The following is a 10,521-nucleotide window of genomic DNA, read 5'->3' on the forward strand; positions in this document are numbered from 1 at the left end:
AGAAGGAAGGTTGCGCAAGAGCAATGGCCAAGGACACAGGAACAAGAAGGGAGAAAAACAAAGAGGAGCAGGGGCAGTTTTAATCAGCAGAACGGTTTGAGTAAAGCATGGATGGAGGGACGCTGGAAAATCGTGGTTTTATGCAACAGCAGACATTTCAATAAAGCAGGAATGGGGAAAAACTGAGAGGGGGAGAGTGGTGATTTTAAACAATGGCAGAGGTTTGAGTAGCCTGAGCAGGCGTGACCCTGAAGGTGGGTGAAGTGGTGGTTTAAACCAGGGTTTGACTACAGTGAGAAGGGAGTTGGGATGGCTCTGTTGTGTTAGCTTTTTGCTGTTAGATTCTGTCTTGTCCCCTGCGTTGGTGGCTTCATAATGGGAGAGAAGGTGAAAAAGATGCACAGTAGCTGGAAGAAGATGTAGCAAGTTAGTAAGGGAGTGGTTTGTGTGAAGGGGGTGTTGCACAAAAGTAGGGGGGAGGCATGGATATGGGGATAAGATAAAAAGTGGATTACAATGTTGGCTACAGATTGGGACTGCAGAAGAGGAGTGACCCCAGAAATGGAGTTGGAAGGTGAAAGGCAAGCTTAATCGTTGCATTGAGAAGGGGAAGCTCTTGGGGGTTAATGTTGGGGAAATGTAAGGGCATTGGCAAGCAGAATGAGCAAGGGGCACAGCCCCTGGTATATAACACAGGTGAAGGGAGTATACATTCTGAAATATTGTAATCTTTGCCAGTTGGTTGTGCACAGGATTTTTTCAGGTGGGCAGGAGTAAGGAAAACACTTAAAGGAGGAAATAGGTAACATCTCACAAAAATGGGAAGACATGGGGTCTGTACATTTTGTTTCCTATCTCAGGTTCTATAAGTTCTAAAAAGAAAGAAAGCTGGGAATATGGGGTTTATTTCCACTGGGGTGGCTGTTCTCTTGCCTCTCCACATGTTTACCAGCTCTTATTCTGGAAAATCTTTTTGTTTTTTGCAACGCCATAACATAGTTCAAACACAAGGTGGTGGTATTGCACAAGATAAAAGAAGGAAATTGGGGAGCAGACAAAGGAATCAGCACAGGAAAAACAGCAGATCCCTATTGCAAGCCAGTCTTCAGAAATTCAGTAGGAATAAGCAGGACACAGTGTCACATTCAGAAGATAAAGACAGTTAAGAAGATACACGCCTTGGAATAGACAAGAGGACAATGCTTTGCATTTCAGGAGGAGAGGCTGGGAGAATGGAAATGCACCTCAAGATCAGGCAAGTTTGGTCTTTTTTCCTGTATCTCTGTGCATGCATAGCAATGTGTGAGTCTTTCCGCTATTCAGTGGCAGAGGAAAAGAAAAGTGGGTCCCTGGTAGCGAATGTGCTGAAGGATTTGAGAATGGATGCAAAGGAGCTGTCTGCTCGGAGAGCCCGGCTGGTTTCTAAGAGCTCCAAGCAGTATTTCCAGCTGGATCCTCATTCTGGGGATGTGACAGTAAAGGATAAAATAGATCGGGAGTCCCTGTGTGGTCAGAATGAACCTTGTGTTCTACTGTCTGAAATTGTGCTGGAAAAGCCATTGCAGCTACACAGAATTGAAGTTCAGATAGAGGACGTGAATGATAATTCCCCCAAATTCTCCAAGAATCAATTTATTTTTGAAATAGCTGAGCAGACCCCTGTGGATATCAGATTTCCTTTGGAAAGAGCAGAAGATACAGACAAAGGAAAAAACACAGTTCAGAACTACACCCTTAGTCCTAATGAACATTTTAGGCTTGATGTGAAAAGTCACAGTGATGGTAGCAAACATGCGGAATTGGTGCTGGAGAAACCGTTGGACCGTGAGGAGAATCCACAGATTGCCCTGATTCTGTCAGCTATTGATGGAGGAATCCCCAAAAGAACTGGAACAGTGCAAATTATTATTGATGTTCTGGATGCTAATGATAATTTGCCTCAGTTTCCACAATCTGAGTACAAAGTGAAGCTAATGGAAAATAGCCCATTGGATACACTGGTCACCAAAGTTGAAGCCACTGACAGGGATCTTGGTTCCTACGCACATATCACTTATTCATTCAGCCAAGTGCCAGAAAATGTTGTCAGATCATTCAAGTTAAACAAATATTCCGGGGAGCTTACTACTGCAGGAACAATTGATTATGAAGAAAACACAAATTATGAGATGAACATCAGAGCTACGGATGGAGGGGGACTTTCGGCTTACTGCAAAGTCATTGTAGAGATTGAGGATGAGAACGACAATGCTCCAGAGATTACCATCACTTCCATCACTAGTCCCTTACCTGAGGACTCTCCCCCAGACACAGTGGTGGCCCTTTTCAGTGTCACAGACATGGACTCCGGGGACAGTGGCAGAACTGCCTGCACCACTGAAGTCAACCTGCCATTTGTGCTCCAACCCACCGAGAACAACTATTACCAGCTGGTGACCCAACAGCCACTGGACAGAGAACAAGCCTCTGAGTATAACATTACTATCACAGCCACGGACAGAGGCTCTCCCAGACTCACTTCCACAAGAATACTTCATGTTGAAGTGTCAGATGTCAATGACAACCCTCCAGTCTTTGAAAAGCCATTCTATGAAATGCAGTTAAGAGAAAACAATATTCCTGGTCTTCTGATCAATTCAGTCCATGCTGTTGATCTGGACACAGCGCAGAATGCCAAAGTGACCTACTCACTTTTGCCTGGGAAAGTCAATGATGGCCCCACATCCTCTTACATCTCCATCAACTCTGAAACGGGGAACCTGTATGCCATCCGGTCTCTAGATTATGAGGAAGTAAAAAATTTCCATGTGACAGTGAGGGCTGTGGATTCAGGTTCCCCTCCACTGAGCTCAGAAGTTCCCATCCGCGTTCAGGTCGTGGATGAAAATGACAATGCCCCCTTCATCCTCTACCCTCTCCAGAATGGCACTTCCCCCTCAAATGACCTGGTTCCCCGAGGGGCAGAGACTGGCTACCTGGTCACCAAGGTGGTGGCTGTGGACAGGGATTCTGCGCAGAACTCTTGGCTTTCCTACCAGCTGCTGAAGGCGACAGAACCGGGTCTGTTCACGGTGGGAGCCCAGAATGGAGAAGTGACCACCCTGAGGCCGGTCAGCAACCGAGACAGCTTCAAGCAGAATCTGATTGTAGTGGTCCGAGACAACGGCCATCCTCCCCAGTCCACCTCTGCCACGCTCAGAATTCTTCTAGTGGACGGCTTCTCTGACCCTTATCTGAAAAGTGTGGCTCTCCCAAAGGACGAAACAGTGGAGGAGGAAGACCCCAGCCTGACAATGTATCTGATCATCTGCCTGGCTGCCATCTCAAGCATCTTTCTCATTTCTGTTGTGGCGTTTGTTGTCATCAAGTTGCAGAAACGTGAAAAGTTCTTAGGAACCTACAACTCTGCAGCCAATTTCCCGGTGGGACCTGATTCCCAGGAGAACTCTGCGGATTCTGGTGCTGGATCTCTATCCCAGGCTTACAACTATGAGGTGTGCTTAGCTGGTGGGTCTCTGAACAGCGAGTTCCGGTTTCTCAGGCCCCTGTTTCCTGTTTTCTCTGTGGAGCCTCCTAACACTCAGCTGAATCCAAGGAGTTCCAATGATTCTGATGGAGTCCCCAGTCATGCAGGTGAAAGTCAACATGGGGTTCAGGTGAGAATATACTTTTCTTCATTTTTAACATTGCAAGGTATGCATATGATTATTTCCCTCTCTGTACGATAGTCTAGTTATTACAGAGGCATTTAAGCATGAGCGCAATGGATTGCAAACGGGGGGAATGTTGTTCTCCTTTTTTTTCATTCATCCATTGATATTGGAAATTCTTAATGATCTTATGTATATATTAGCTGCTGACATTTAAACCAACTAACAGATTATTAGGAGAAAAATTGAGATTTCCACACAAGTGTATCACTTGTTTAAGTGCATAATTCGGAAATATTGGTTTTATTTTTATTTAGCCACAAGGTGGCAGAATTGGCCAACATATTGTATTGTTGCCTTTGTTGAAACCTTCAAGAGGCAGTTTAATAATGATACGGGAGGTAGATGCTGGTGTGAAGATATGAGGCTCAGGAGAATGAAAAACAATAAAAATCGCAGCACAAAGTTTATTTATCAAGCTGCAAAGATGGTCAGAGGATGAAAGAAGCTTGGCCAGTGCTTTAACACTCTGGAAGAGGGGGAAACCATGAACGATAGCTTCAGAAAGATGAAAGGTCTGTATCTTTTGCTTCTTCTCTTTGTGTTGAAAGCAGTCTGCATTTCATTTCGCTATTCTGTACCTGAAGAAAAGAAAAAGGGGTTTTTGGTGGCTAATGTGCTGGAGGATCTGAAACTGGGAAAAGGGGAGCTCTCTGTTCGCAGAGCCCAGCTGGTGTCCAAAAGCACAAAGCAATATTTCCACCTTGATACTCACTCTGGGAATTTGCTGATACATGATAAAATAGACAGAGAAGCTTTATGTGGCCAGACTGATCCTTGCATGCTGCTGTCCGAAATTGTGCTTCAAAACCCCTTAAATATCTACAGTATAGAAATGAAGATAGAAGATGTGAATGACAATACTCCCAAATTCTCTAAAGATAAATTTGATCTGGAAATTCCAGAGATTGTACCTACAAACACACAGTTCCCCTTGGAATCTGCCCAAGATGAGGACTTAGGAGAAAACAGTATCCAAAACTACACACTCAGTCCCAATGAGCATTTCCGACTATATGTGAAAAGCAACAAGGATGGAAGGAAATATGTGCATCTTGTTCTGCAGAAGCCACTGGACAGGGAGAATAACTCACACTTTGGACTGATCCTCATGGCTGTGGATGGAGGGGTGCCACAGAGAACAGGCACAGTTCAAATAAATATTAATGTTCTTGACAATAATGACAACTTTCCTCTGTTTACCCAGCCTGAATACAAAGCTAGGTTAAAAGAAAATAGCCCACAGGGCACTCTGGTCTTCAAAGTGGAAGCCACAGATTTGGATTTTGGTTCGAATGCACAGATCACCTACTCATTCCACCAGGCACCGGAAAAAATATACAGTTTCTTTTATTTAAATGAAATAAATGGAGAAATCACTCTTTCTGGTCAGCTTGATTATGAAAAAGAAACCAGGTATGACATGAACATTAGAGCAATAGATGGAGGGGGTCTTTCAGGTCACTGCAAGGTCCTGGTAGAGATTGAGGATGTGAATGACAATGTCCCTGAAGTGTCCGTCATATCCATCACTAGTCCTTTGGCAGAGGATTCTCCCCTGGAGACACTTGTGGCTCTCTTCAGTGTCGCAGACCGAGACTCCGGAGACAATGGCAGAACTCTGTGCTCTGTGGAAGTAAACCTTCCTTTTATGTTAAAACCCAGTATGAATAACTATTACCAGCTTGTGGTCCAAAGTCCCTTGGACAGAGAGAAGGTCCCGGAATATAATATCACCATCACAGCCGTAGACCAAGGCTCCCCCAGGCTCACTTCAACAAGAATAATTAATGTTCAGATCTCAGATATCAATGACAACCCTCCAGTATTTGAAAAGTCTTCATGTGAAATGCAGATACGGGAAAACAATATTCCAGGACTGCTCATTGGCTCAGTCCGTGCTGCTGATCTGGACACCGAGAAGAATGCCAAGGTCACCTACTCCCTTTTGCCTGGGAAGGTCACTGATGGCCTTGTGGCCTCTTACATCTCAGTCAACTCTGAAAGCGGAAATCTGTATGCCCTCCGATCTCTGGATTATGAGCAGATCAAAGATTTCACAGTGACGGTGAGGGCTACAGATGGAGGGTCTCCTCCCCTCAGCTCAGAAGTTACTGTCCGAGTCATAATCCTAGACGAAAACGACAACGCTCCCTTCTTCCTCTACCCTCTTCAGAACAGCACATCCCCCTGCAATGAGCTGGTGCCCAAGTCGGTGGAGGCCGGCTACCTGGTCACCAAGGTGGTGGCTGTGGATGGAGATTCTGGCCAGAACTCGTGGCTTTCCTATGAGCTGCTGAAGGCCACAGACCCTGGTCTTTTCAGCATAGGAGCCCAGAATGGGGAAGTGAGAACCAGGAGAGCCCTGAGCGAGCGAGACACCAGCAAGCAGAGACTCCTGATAGTGGTCAGGGACAACGGGCTCCCTCCCCAGAGCAGCACTGCCATGCTCCATGTCCTTCCCGTGGGTGGCTTTTCGGATCCTTATATGAAGGCTGTGGAGGTCAGTAAAGAGGAGCACGAAGAAGATGGGACCTTGACCTTGTATTTGGTGATCTGCCTGGCTGCCGTCTCCTTTGTGTTCCTTGTTTGCATTGTTTCCTTTGCTGCCATCAAGATCTGCAGGAGGGATCCCAGGGAAAGTTTTATCGCTGCCCCTCCTCACTTCCCACCTGCCAGACCCGACATCCCAGAGAACTGTGGTGATTCTCAGAGCGGGTCTCTTTCCAGGAGTTACCACTACGATGTTTGCTTAACCGGTGGGTCCTTGAGCAGCGAGTTCAGGTTCCTCAGGCCCCTCATTCCTGTTTTTTCTGTGGGGGACCCAAACCTCAATGTGAACCAGACCCCTCCTTCTGCTTCCCAAGATATTCCTGATGCTTTGGAGAGCAGGAAGCCAATGGAACAGGTGAGATAATTTTAAATAACCTTTTGCTGAATATAGAGGGGGGGTAGAGAGGGAAAGATTCAAATATGATCTCTGCAATGATATTCTGTGAAACACCTCAGCAACCTGGCTGTACTATTTGGTAAAGTGAGGCGACTATATGTGGGAGCTGGTTAGGGCTCAGTGGGGCTTTGATTGCATTTACCCTCACACATCCATTGTGGATCAGTGACAGTTCTCTGCCTGTAGTTATTCCACTGATGCAGGTCTTAACTGTCCCATTGCACCTGTTTCAGGATCCTGCTCTTTCCTTTCAGGCATCCTTGTGCCCTTATTAGGGAGGTTGCACTCAGAGACCTTGTTTCAAATCCCTGTTGAGTCCCTGTTGAGACCACTCACTGGGTGGTCTCTGAAATCTATTGTATCTCAGTCTTAGTCCATCAAGGCATTGAAACCTTGGAGAGTGACTTCTAATCAGACATTACTGGCATAGATAAACCAATGATAGGATTTTGTATTATGACCTTTTGGGAGGGAAAAAGGAATAAAAATGTAACAACCCGCAAGGGCGATGGTGCAGGATAGGAACCATAAGCACAAAAGTATAAATGTATGGAAGCCGGTCAAATATTGAGTAAGTCCCAAATCCCCGCTGGCAACACCTTCAGATCCTGCAACATTTTAAAGTAATGTAGAGAGAATGGGATGACTCGATGCCACCACAAGCTATTGCTTCTCTGCCCACCGGATATCCCTTCCCTGAATGCTTTACATTATGGAGGTGTTTTACATGAGGCCACCTTCCTTTATCCTTCTCACATCACCTCTCTGGCTCCCCTTTCCCAATGTCTCTGTCTACTCTTGGTCCAGGTTTCTCTTCTCTTCTCTTCTCTTCTCTTCTCTTCTCTTCTCTTCTCTTCTCTTCTCTTCTCTTCTCTTCTCCCAACAGCACATATCTTCCTTTTCAGTTTATACTCAACCAGATTCCTTAAAAGTGCAGGCTGAAATGGAGGCCACATCAGCACCATATATTTATAGCACATCTGAAGCTTTATGAGAGATAAACTGCAGTTCCTATTATTATTTGGAGGAAGCCTTTAAATGTATGGTTAGGATGTGTTCAGAGTTTTAGTTGAGGTTTTGAGTTAAGATTGCAAGTACTGATTCAAATAATTAAACAGGGTGATTTGTTTGTGTGTGTTTAAATTGCTTGTCTCTATTACTAATCATATGTTTTATCGTCCAAATCTGATATGGTATATGCAGAAGCAAGACAACAGTGTGTTGTATCTAACACGTTCAGTGATCTTCATCACATTTGAGAGCAAGAGCTTAATGTGTAAATGTGGAATATTTTAAACATATGGAATTGGTTGTTGGCTGAATAGCTTTCATGTTTAAACAAACGCTGAAAATATATGAATTCTAATAGAGCAAATGCAGGAATCATACAGGAAAAATATACCACCTGATATTGATCCCTGTTTGACAACTTTTCCAGAACTTTGTTGAAACATATTTAATTATGTTAAATAATCTGTCTCACAGTTGGTCTTTCTTGCTCTAGCTAACAGTATATTTCTTCACTCAAAATCCAGCCCCTCACACCATTCAGTGCAAAGCATGTTATTTGTAAACAGCTGCAGGTCACAGTTGCAACCTGTAAGTTCACTCATGTTCCCAAAAGCTTAGAAACGGTATCTTGCAAGCCGTGTAAAGCCGATGTAGAGTCACATTTTGTGCTTCTTAAAACTTAGCCTGTGTGTACCAATACTTAGTATTTGTCTTTCAGCCCCAATACTCTCCTTCAGCAGGCGTGGGGCAGTACTAAAGCTGACAACAATATGGGGGCTGTGGGCACTCAGGTGCTGCCACTCACTTGACTTCCTGACGCTTACTTTATATTCCTTTATTTCAGTTTGGGAGAGTGGTGATCAAGGCTGACAGATGATGCAGGATGTGGAGAGGGAGTTGAGACTGAGGCAGGCAGGAAGTGGGGCAGCCAGGTGCTTAGGGCCTTTTCGGGGGAAGAAGTCTACTGTCATAGGGTTAGGTATAGGCACTGAGAGCTGCAAATATTAGGGGTAGCATTGCAAAACGTTAGGTGCTTTATTCAGCTCCGAAGTCTGCAAGGCAACTGAAAGTGCATATACATATTTATGGGAAGTGAGTATTGCAGCATTATACAGTACATCAGCCCAAGAATAGGGAAGAGGACTCAAGATTTTAGGGTTAAATAAGGGCTGGAGCTATATTATTTTGTAAGACTGCAGTGAGATACATTCTTCTTCATGGTAGTTGCCCAGGGCAGGTATTTTTTTAAAAAAACCCACTTGGGTGAAATGGTGGATACACTAGTCAGGAAGACCCCATCCTGCTCCTCCCTGCCCACAGAGCCAAAGACTTGCCAAGGCAGACCAGATCAGAGTCACACCTTCTCTGAGCTCAACTTTTGTGTAACTGAGCAGAGGATTCTGACTTTTCAAGCCCAGGACCCCTGAAAGGCTTGTTAGAAGAAGCCCCCTTTACTCATCTAAACAACCCAAATAGTGACTCAGGGTGTTCACCAAGTTACATCTCTTTACTTCCTCTCCCATCATTATTAGCAAGCCACTGCCTTTTTAGTTAGATAGTAAAGGTAAAGGTACCCCTGCCCGTACGGGCCAGTCTTGACAGACTCTGGGGTTGTGCGCCCATCTCACTTAAGAGGCCAGGGGCCAGCGCTGTCTGGAGACACTTCCGGGTCACGTGGCCAGCGTGACATCGCTGCTCTGGCCAGAGCCAGAGCCGCACACGGAAACGCCGTTTACCTTCCCGCTGGTAAGCGGTCCCTATTTATCTACTTGCACCCGGAGGTGCTTTCGAACTGCTAGGTTGGCAGGCGCTGGGACCGAGCAGCGGGAGCGCACCCCGCCGCAGGGATTCGAACCGCTGACCTTTCGATCGGCAAGCCCTAGGCGCTGAGGCTTTAACCCACAGCGCCACCTGCGTCCCTTTTAGTTAGATAGCCAAATGTAATTAACACCAGTCCCATTCATCAAAGCAGGCTGCCTCCCACCACTGCAATGCAGACTAGGTGTGGTGGCCTTTTCTCCAGAGCCAATTGGTGTGTGTGTCCTACCTGGCCACAGTGGTGGTGGGCTTACTAGCGGGGACCAAGTGAGAGCTACAGCTGCTCTATTTCGCCTTTCATTGCATCATCAGCAACAGGAACTTCTAGATCTCAGTCAGAGATTCATAGCAAAGCAGCATGGCTTGGGTGAGAAGGTTAAAGGCCATCTTAAATGAAGTAATGAGAGTACACATAAACTCCATCGGGAGTTCAGCGGGGGAAAACGCAAATTGTATTCTTAAATTCTTCAGAGCACAAGGGGGCTTCTTCGTCCCCGCAGCTCTAAAATTATACAAGTAATGAGAGTTCCTTGCCAGGGTCACTTCCACAAAGGGATGCTGGAGACATTTTACTAATGGAATTTCAATTCCTGAATCTCTGTGAATTTACTAATGGAATTTCAATTCCTGAATCTCTGTGAATTTACTAATGGAATTTCAATTCCTGAGTCTCTGTGAATGGAACTGTGAACTTTCTGATGATAGGTCTAGATGAGGGCTGGACATCTTCATGGTTTTCCCTGGGCATCCTAAACATTATCAGATGAAGAGGGACCTTAAAGATCAGTGTTCATCTTACACTTCTTTTTCCTTGGTCTCCCTGCACACCTTAAATAGTCATGGCAATGTTGTTCTATTCATATTCTAAACATCTCACTGAGTTTTATGGTGAAGAAATGTGTTTGTGTGTATGTATGAGTATAATTATTTACTGTTTATAAAATGTAAATGTAACAGGCATTAAATATCGAAGAATATTCTATGCTAGGGGTTTCCAAACTGTTGCCTGTAGACCACCAGTGGTCTGCAAGC

The 10,521-nt window shown here is 45.1% G+C and overlaps 3 pseudogenes across 4 annotated transcripts in view; all 3 read left to right on the top strand.

Annotated features, from left to right (window-relative positions):
- LOC307219943 (protocadherin beta-16 pseudogene) overlaps positions 1 to 10,521 on the top strand; it is an 88,167-nt pseudogene that overhangs the window by 4,325 nt on the left and 73,321 nt on the right. Inside the window, exon 2 of one of the 2 annotated variants that reach the window (XR_013844031.1) lies at positions 118 to 901. The exons of the other annotated variant lie outside the window; for it this stretch is intronic. The product of XR_013844031.1 is annotated as a protocadherin beta-16 pseudogene (transcript). Of the gene's footprint in view, positions 1 to 117; positions 902 to 10,521 lie in introns of those variants that run through there. 2 annotated transcript variants of the gene reach the window in all.
- On the top strand, positions 1,299 to 3,728 carry LOC307219550 (protocadherin beta-16 pseudogene; annotated as a pseudogene). The gene has a single exon. The product of its transcript is annotated as a protocadherin beta-16 pseudogene (transcript).
- Positions 4,232 to 6,627, top strand: LOC307219977 (protocadherin beta-16 pseudogene; annotated as a pseudogene). The gene has a single exon. The product of its transcript is annotated as a protocadherin beta-16 pseudogene (transcript).

The sequence above is a fragment of the Podarcis cretensis genome (assembly GCF_951804945.1).
Source record: "Podarcis cretensis genome assembly, chromosome: 7".
NCBI classification, from domain to species: domain Eukaryota; kingdom Metazoa; phylum Chordata; class Lepidosauria; order Squamata; family Lacertidae; genus Podarcis; species Podarcis cretensis.